This window comes from Vicugna pacos, chromosome 18 (assembly GCF_048564905.1).
Source record: "Vicugna pacos chromosome 18, VicPac4, whole genome shotgun sequence".
Taxonomy (NCBI): domain Eukaryota; kingdom Metazoa; phylum Chordata; class Mammalia; order Artiodactyla; family Camelidae; genus Vicugna; species Vicugna pacos.
This window is the reverse complement of record NC_133004.1, coordinates 42,648,422-42,658,011: the sequence shown is the minus strand read 5'-3', so window position 1 is coordinate 42,658,011 and position 9,590 is coordinate 42,648,422.

Genomic DNA, 9,590 nt, shown 5'->3' with positions numbered 1-9,590 from the left:
CAGTTACGTGTTAACATATTTTTTGGTTACAGTTTATCTATAATTTTAAGTATTTGTAACTGGAGGAATTCTGGGTCTTGCCATCGGCCAGAAGCCTGAAAGGGCCTCTGTAGTTTCCTTGTGAGACTGCTCACAGGGTGATAAGGGCTGAGTGAGCAGGAAGGATCATGTACCAGCCCGCTCTATTGGTATGTGGGACTGGCCAAGGCATTTTTCACTTCTTGGTCTCAGGTTTTTCCACCTCTGAAATAGGGTAGTTGGTCTTCAAGTTACTTTTAGTTCTAAAATTATCTGGGTTTGTATGTTTGTTTTGGGGTTGTTTGTTTTTGTTATTGTTTTTAACTTCTGTCCACAGCTCTGATTCTGAAGTCTTTCTCTTTATCTACCTGCAGATTGACCTCTGTAAAGAGAGGCTCTTTGCCAGAGGCCAAGATAACTTGAACATTCTTTCCTTTTCCAAGGGCAGAAGGGGAGAGATACTGGTCTGTTGTCCTGAAAACACCTCAGTGAAGTGGCGTCATGGGGAAATGGCCAGTCTGTGGAAGCAGACCTGCCTATCTTCTTCTGCCTTGTCTTGATTTTTCCGTGGGAAAGCATCAGCAGAGGAAGTTTGAGACTTTCTTGTCCTAAGCAGGTCTGTCTTCTGTATTTCACAAATTTCAACATCAACCACACCTGCAGGTTTCCTCTTCGTAGGACTCAAATCCTTGTCCAGGATGCCCAATATTTTCCCTTGATAAACAAGCGCAGTAAGTTCTGGATCCATTTTACTGTCACTTGGGGGAATTTTCCTAGAGAGAAAGTTGGGGGAAAGATGCTCTGAAGTGCTTTTATGGAAATCGATTGAGCCGGATAAGTAATTCTCATTTCCTTCCCTGATGCTGCTGTCACAGCAGGGAAGCCAGGAGGGACACACCTGGATTGTCAAGCAGTTCCCCAGTGTGAACAGCAGGGGGCGCCGAGGAGGTAGCATATAATGGAATACTCCTTTTCACTAGGGTAATTTGTTTTCATTCTCTTTCAGGGAGAGCAAAAACCTATCTCTGATTAACTTTTTTGTCTGCATCTCGACTTATCACACACCCATGTGTGTATCCATGTGCCTCACCACACGGGGCGGTGTCAACACTGGGCCCTGGCATTTCCAGTCAATTTGTTTCCAAAACAGCTCAGACCTCCTGTAAACTTTCCCTCTGTCTGCACTGTGCCTTTGCTCTGACTCTGAATTTCCATGGCTCTCTGAAAGTAATAAATGAAGAAAGAATGCAACCTTTTGCTAAAAGGGGCAGTATTAGCCCCGGGGATCCTGAAATTCAGCATAAAATGAAAATTTCCATTAGGCAAATGCATACAATTATAAATAATTAAGGAAAAACCTTGAGTAGTAATTTATGTGTTTCTCTAAAAATGTCCTCAACCTATTGACATTGACTGAGAAATGCAAGAAAGCTTGAGAATCAATGGAAACTCTGCTGAGTACGAAGGGCAGCCTTCGCCGCATAAGCCGGTTTGTAATGTCCCATTAGTGTCCCATCACTATAAAACTTTCAGTGTGAGTTTGGCTGCGATGTCAGGTGGTACCCGGGGCCCAGAAGTAGGAGTCACAGATTCATGGTTGAAAGAGCTTTGCTATTTTAGTACCCTCAATAGGAGGCACTCACCAATTAAAAGCGTGCGTTGTAGGCATTTTCTGTCATAGTTAGAGATATTTAACGTCTATAGTTGCTATTACTTTGGTAAGATTTTCTACCACGTGGGCTGGAGTTGGGACTGGCAAAGCAGACACAGTTCTGGCCAAAGAGATGAAGTAAACAAAGATCTGCTGAGAGGGGAGAAGTGAAGCCGCTGGGGTTCAGGCAGCCATTTGCCTGCCGCCTCCCACCCCCCCCCCCCCCAGTAACTTCATAGAGGGCAGACGGGATGTCAGTGCCGCCACCTTGCGAGGTCGACTCCGCAAACAAGACGGAGACTGAGAGGAGGGGGCCTTGTCAGCATCAGTGAGCGCTGGGTTGTCTGTTCTGGTAGCCAAAAGCGTTCCTAGAGTCACCTGTATTGTCATTCAAATTTGGGAGTATTTGAGATTGTGTCGAAGTCAACAGAGACAAACGGTAAGGAATCTTCAACTGGAAAATCCAGACAGTGAGAAAGGGCTTCTTGAAACTTGAGATGCATTTCCATTTCTCCATTTGGGGTGTGTGACCATATTTTGGGAGATAAAACAAAAAGACCCATGGACTGTCAAACAAGAATATGATTACGGGGACGAAATCAGATAATGTCGTTAAGATCGGGTCTCTCTTGGCAAATCCCCTGTTGTCTGTGAGTTTATGTCCTTAGATCACTTTCCAAGAGCACTTTTATTTTACTTAAATCGAAGAACACAATTGTGCACCCACTTTCCCGAGAAATACACGTCTGAATCATTTCTCAAAGTTGGCAAATAAAAACCTTGTAAAGTCACCCCCTCTGCTTCCGCGTCAGTCAGTGTTCCCACAAAACTGCAACAACAGTGACAACAGCTCCAGGGGCCTCAAAGAGACAAGTATTCACGAGTCACTATTAACTCAAAGTGATTTCCTTTCTGGGCCTGTGACTGAGTTCACAGTCCTTGGAAGATTTCTCCCATAGCATCAGCTTTCTTCCAAACACAAAAGGAGATGAGATTTTGGCACAAAATGTCATTCAGCACTCCTGAGGTCCTGAGGCACTTGGGTGTTTGATATTAAGCAGACAAAATATTGGGGTGCCCATGCTTCCTCCTGTCCTGCCGGGCTGGATGTTGGGTTATGGCGTCAGGTCTTGGGTGTGGACTCAATGGATTCTTCCTACACGAAGAACCAGCAGCTGGGGAAAGTGAGCCGACTCTGTGCCTTGTAGGGTTTCCTGGCCGCTGTCAGCCGGACATGACATCGGAGTAGCCCCAGCCTGTCCCCATTGTGACTGGGCGGCCATTGAAATGCGACAGAACAGTGTCCTGACATGGCGGGAAGGGCACTGGAGAGTAGGTCTGGGAAATTCAGTTTCCCTTTAGTGATAATGGCCCCTGTGTGACTTGGAGCAAGTCCCATCCTGTTGCTGGGCCTCTGTGTCCTGATCAGTCGGAATGAAGGTGGACAGTCCTGCAGCACATGACCCCGAGGGCAGCGCGGGGGCCTCTTCTGTGGCATTTCTCCAGAGATGCAGCTCCCGGGCCACGCTCCCTCTCGGAGCACACTGTGTCGGCCTGGCTGTCCCGGCCAGGACTGCTGGCTCTGGAGGCTGAAGGAAGGTCATGGGTTCACGTTCCGAGGCTGCAGCCCGCCCCCTCCTCCCCTTCCAGGCTGCCTTTGATCTCCTGATCACTTCATTCCATTGTCAACAGAGATTGCAGCTCATGCTGAGATCTGCCTGTTTTTTCTCCCTCACCTTCAGGCCCCGGGTCTGGTTGGTCAAGTCACATGGAATTTCCACACCCCTCACAGGTTGTGCAACTCCTGTATAAGTTGAACTAGTGTTACACTTGTATTTTGCAGAGTGAACCCTTGTTGATTTATTATGTCTGGATGGCCTGGCTGTCCACATCACTGATCTTTAGGGATTGTGATGGCAGAGAGAGAGAGACGGGCCAGAGAAGGGCCGGGTGACCAGGCTGAAAGCCACTGGTCCTTGACCCCCCATCCAGAGAAGACTGCTCTGGAGGGAGACGGAGAAGTGCTCAAATTTGAGCCCACGTGTAAGAGATCTCAGCTGCCTGATAGGTTTGTTCGCAGCTGGTTTGCCCCGCCTCTCTGCAAGCTCCCTCTCTCCCTCTCTGCCTTCTGAAATCATTTCTCCTGGCCTGATTCTTCCGCCTCTGCTGCCAGAGAGAAAGCAAACCCTCCGTCATCTGCTTGCTGTGTGTCTTTGGGCAAGACACTTCCCCACTCTGAGTCCTTTTTTCTCATTTGAGACACAGGAATGAGATGCTGTAAGCTCTCCGCATAGCACGCTGATGCTGACGGAGGCTGCGGCCAGGTGCCAAGTGAGGGGTGGGGTTCTGAGATGCCCCCTCGTCGACATTCCAGCTGTGTCTCCTCCGGAGGGTTTCACGCCGCATGTGTCACTCCAGGGAGCCAGATTCTTGCCTGTTTGGGTGGGTCATGGCATGACTCACCTTGGTCAGCAGCTCACCTTTGAGTCACATCCACCAGGAAGCCCAGGACGGCTGTGACGTCATCAGTAAACTCGGTCGGTCCTGGACACGGAGGCAGCTCTGTTTACCCTGGAGATAAAACGCCACCACCCCGGCCCAGCCTCAGCGGGGAGGGGGAAGGACGCCAAGCCCTGGGCGTTAACTTTGTGAGATGACGTGTCTGTGGAAGGACCCCAGCCTCTCAGGGTGGGAAACTCCTCAGGGGCCATCCCGTCACTTTGCTACAGTAATCAGGACCGGGGAGGCTGCGTCCTTGTCAGGGCAGAAAAAGGGCACCCAGAGGCAGCTGTTCCTGTCCCTTCGCTTCTCTGAAGCAGAGCTCTATCTCCCCGGGTCGGTGTTCTTCAAAGTCCAGCCAGAGAATCCCCTAATCGTCTGCTCCTGTCCATATATGTCTCAGCTCGAGGATGGTGGCCCCCTGAGAGCAGGCGGGCTCCTAGCTCCTTGCCTGCCTCCGTCACTGCAGAGACAATGTGGACCAATCTTCTCCGCCAGGTGAACGCAGTCCCCTTTGGGACTGGAGTTTGCCGCTTTCTTTGGGACCATATCATGCGTGGTGATGGTGTGCTGCGGACCCCAGGCTCTGCCCGAGCCCGGCCCCCGGCTGGTGTGGCAGGTGCCCCTGGTCCCTCCAGGGCTCTCCCAGGGCCAGGCTGGTGGATCATAAGATCGGTAAAGTGCCCTGTGAGCCCTCCTAGAGCCTGAAGCAGCTGGAAAGATCAGAAAAAAATGATCCTGTCTTTCCTGGAGGAGTTGCTATTTTGTTTATCATGGTTTTTGGAGGGGGGGGTTGGCAATAATTTTGATTTTCTAAACCGTTGCATTAAGATGTCTGGATCACTGAGTCGTTTGGGGCTGCCTTCAGTTTTGGGGCTGAGTCAAGGGCCTCCCCTACCTGGCTTGTCGGGTCCTGTTCTTCCTGAATGACCTCCGTTGCTGTCTGTGAATCAGAGAGGTGTGGACGGACAGGAAGGGGTCGCCCCAGGCAGCCCAGCTCTGGCGCTCCAGCCGGCCCTGCAGGGAAGCTCAGAAGGCCTGACTTGCTCTATGGTATGTATAGACTCGGAGCCCCTTAAACCTTGCCAGGGCCAGCTGCCTCCCGGGACCCAGGAGGGCCAGGCGTGCGCCGGCTGCCCTGACTGCCCGCTCTAGCCACTAGGTGGCGCAGCGGCTGCACAGGTGAGCGCGTGCCCTCCACCCCTCCTTCCATGAATGGCTTGCCAGTTTGGAGAACCCCTGTTGAGCTGATCCCCACCGCAGGCCCGATGCACAGAGAAGACCGAGGCACGGGGAGGGGAGGTGACTCACCTGCCATCCTTTAGTGCCTAATTAACACTGGCTGTGGGGTCTGGCATTATACCTGACATACCCAGACTCCCCTTCTTCCTGGACCCCTTGTTCCTGATCTGTTTTGGGGACACCTTTGCCATCCCGGTGACAGCTATAGCACCCCTCCTCAGAGAAAGTCTGAAAATAGTTTCACGGGCTTCCTAAACAGCCCGGGGACGGGGAAGAACCACTTTCCTGCAAGTCTGCGGCGTATGGGTTTGATTTGGGGTTTAGAGTTAACTCCTAACATTCTGTTCCAGATATGAATCTAATGATGTCATCTATCATTCTTTCCAGAAATATTTATTAAGCACCTACTGTGTGCACGCCACTGTTTCAGGTGCTAGAGATACTTGCCTTGTGGAACTCATGTTCTGGGGTGGGTGGGGGAGGCAAATGATAAAAGTAGGCAAGACTGTTGTGGCTGCCAGAGCTCTAAGCAGTCCCAGTCCTCCCCGCTTACGGCAGGATTTTACTCCCTGGTCTTCTTGTGGTTGGGTGAAACCAACGTGGCCAGTTCTGGACAAGGAACTGTGAGAAATGGCGTGTTACTTCTGGGTTAGAGCATTTAATTGCTGACGTGAGGCCCTCCACAGCCTTCCCTCTGCCTCCCTGACATGGAAACTGGAAACATTTCAGGCGGAGGCCGTGCAGTCAGCCCGGGCACCTGAGACATGTGGCACAAGCAAGAAATCAACATTTGTTTCTCAAAGTCACTGAGATTTTGAGGGTGTTTGTTACTGCAGCATAACCTGGTCTATTCTGACTGATACCATAATAAATATGTAAGTTATATAATATAATTATAAAGATTGCCAGAAGGAGATTAGAGCAACGGGGAAAAGAAACAGCTGGCCAGGATAAGTGGTACTGGAGGGTGGGGACGAGGGGGGTGGAAGGGAAGGCAAGTGGAACTGTAAATAGGGCAGTCACGATAGGCTTCATTGTGAGAGTGATCTCTGAAAAGGAAGTGAAGTGTGCAGGTGTCTGCAGAAAAGCGTGTCCCAGGACGGAGGCTGGAGGTATGTCTGAAGGGTTCAAGGAGCAGCAAAGGGTGATGTGATGGGAGAGAATTGTGGGGTGAAGTCCGAGAAGTAACATGGAACATGATGTGGTTAGCTTACTGTCACCTCTGATGGTGTCAGGAGGTTTTTCTGTCCTCTTTGCTTTAGGAAGGTCAAGTACACGATCCATTGCATCATGTACTGCTTCCTCTGCCCTAATAAATTCCATGTTTTGCTAAGTCCTGGGAAAAGCTCTGCTTTCCCTGAGGAATTGCTTCCTTTTTCCCCAAAATGAAAATCACCAAAAGATCGTGTGTTTCATTTCTCTTCAGCTGCCAGGGAGCTCAAAGCCAGATTTGAAACTCAGCTTTACCACCTGAACCTCTTGGGTCTGTAAGGGCCTGCATATTTTGTGTTTTTCCTTTCCCTCCCCTTGATCTCTTTTTAACTCCCAGTCTTAGTTTAAATTTTTTTTTAATTTTATCCATGTATTCTTGCTAGAGTTGTCTCAAATCCATATGGAATGAGGTGGAGTGTAAAAGAAAGAAAGAAATGTAATTGAATAAAGTTGCTTTTTAATAACAGTGCGACTCATTTATAAAGAAAAAGATATTGAGAATTAGTCTCTAAAGTACTTTTTCTAGATGCAGTCATATTCCGGCTGACTTTCATTATAAAACTGAAAATGCTTTCCTCAAGGAAAAAGAAGTCTAGTCCTGAAATGTTATAAAAATCACACTTTAAAATTGCCACAAGTATAACAATTCACATATTTTAAAGAAAGTAAGTTATTGTAACTGAGAATAATATGCAAAGTAAGTCACAGAATACAAATGCAAACTACCTAGAGTTGTTTTGATGTTTTAGGACAAGGACTTACAGGTTGCAGGAAAAAGAATGAGTTTTACTACAGAACACGCTAGACTGAGCTGTCACAGCCCACAAATTTTCCTGGAATCTCTGAAGCAGGTTTTCTCAGATCTCAGTCAGCCTTCACTCTGCCACATACCTATACATGCCTGTTTCATTAGTCAGTCCATATTTGTTCTTCAAATCAATTCCTTTTTTGAACTTCAACTTACTTAAAGGGGAAACGGTTTAAATAATATATAATCCGTGTAAATTCATGGGTTTGCTATTTCCTTCATGTACATCAAAATCAATGCATAAGTATTAACCTAAAAAATGGTGTGTTTCCCAAAAAACACCTCTTTCACCCCATACAGCACGTGGTGGGTTCTGCTCCCAGGCTTTGGAAGTTACCCGTGAATCTTGAAAACAACTAGATAAACTTAGGCTGAAGGGAGGAGAGGCCCTGGCGTCGGTAGGGATACACATGTGAATGATTCAGCAGACAAGGGAAGGCTCCCCCCAGTTAAAGAGGAAACGAAGTGAAGTGAGGGTATTTTTGCAGAACACAGACAGCAGAGTCCCATGGCATGACTACGGAATAGACACCTTGAGGCAGGTCTTAAGAAAGCCAGCTGGGGTGAGACACCCCCCTGCACTATGGTCACCATTAGCATCTAAGTCCCCCCCAGCTCTTACCTGCCACGATGCTCACCCATTTTGGCCAACTGTAGGAAGGATGTTGTTGGTTTCCAATAGCAAGCCTTACACCGGCTTTCAGAACTGTGGTTCTCAGCTGTGGTCGCTGGACCGCCATCCTTGGCATCACCTGGGAACGTGTGAGAGCTGCAGGTGGTTGGGCTGCACCCCAGTCCTGCAGGGATTCTGATGGACGCTAGCATTTGAGGACCACTGTCCTAGAAGCCCTGGTGTGCAGAAAGCAGGCCGTCAGCAAGGAGCCCCGATTCTAGATTCTAGTCCAGATCTGTAGTCAACTAGCTGTGACCTTATGTCAGATCGCTCACAGCCTCAGTTTCCTCGTCTGTAATGTGAGAAAATGCCTGGTCCTGAGCAGAGGTTCCCAGCCCAGAGGTGCATTAGAATCACCTGGGCAGCTTCTCAAATTATGATGCTCGCACACTAGAGAGTATTTACAGTCAGTCCTCCACATCCATGGGCTCCACATCTATGGGTTCCACATCCTTGGATTCAACCAGCCTCGGATTTACATAATATTTACAACTATTTACATAGCATTTACATAGTATTTACAACTATTTACATAGTATTTACATTGTATTTGCTATTATAAGTAATCTAGACATGGTTTAAAGCATAGGGGAAGGTGTGCGTAGTTTATACACAAATAGTACCGCATTTCATGTAAGAGATCCTTGGATTTTGGAATCTTCTGGGGTCCTCTTTATTATTCTGTTTATATTAAGTTCTAGAACAGGCAAAAACTAATCTGTAATGGGAACCATCCGATCAGTGGTTGTCTGGAGGGGATGGGTGGGTGGATTGACTGGAAAGGGGCGGGAAGGAACTTTCTGGAATGACGGTGCTGTTCTGCCTTGATGAGAATTGGGGTAACATAGGTGTATGCACTTGTTAAAAATTTATTGAATGGTATGCTTCAGATTTGTGCATTTCGTTGTATGCATATCTTACCTCAAAAGAAAAACAAAGGATTGTAAACAAATATTGGACTCTAGTTAGTAATTTATGTGCTGAAGTGTTTAGGGGTGAAATGCCTTGATGTCCCAATTCATTTTGAAATACATCAAAATAGAAGATGGCTTGTTGACTGGACAGAGAAGCGGACAGTTGGATAGATATGTAATAAAGTGCAATAAATGTTAATTGGAGAATTCAGGTGCTGGGTATATGGGTATTCACTGCCAAATTCTTTCAATTTTTCATTGAGTTTGAAAATTTTTATAATAAAATGTTGCAGGGAAGTTCTGATGCTGGCATTCTACACTCACATCTGTTAAATCAGGATCCCTCCTAATACCCTTGGAGGAAGGAAAGTGCATTTCTTTCTCCAGGGTAACACTTGATAATCCAGGGCGAAGTGACATATGGGGAGATGGCGGGTTTTTACTCCCGACAGTGAATTTATTGGGCTAGAATCTTCCCACAGGTAATGATCATGGGAAAGGCATGAGTGGTGCACCTGGACTTCATTGCTGCTGGACTCGCCCCTCCCTTAGCTGCAGGCATTTGGTGCCCCA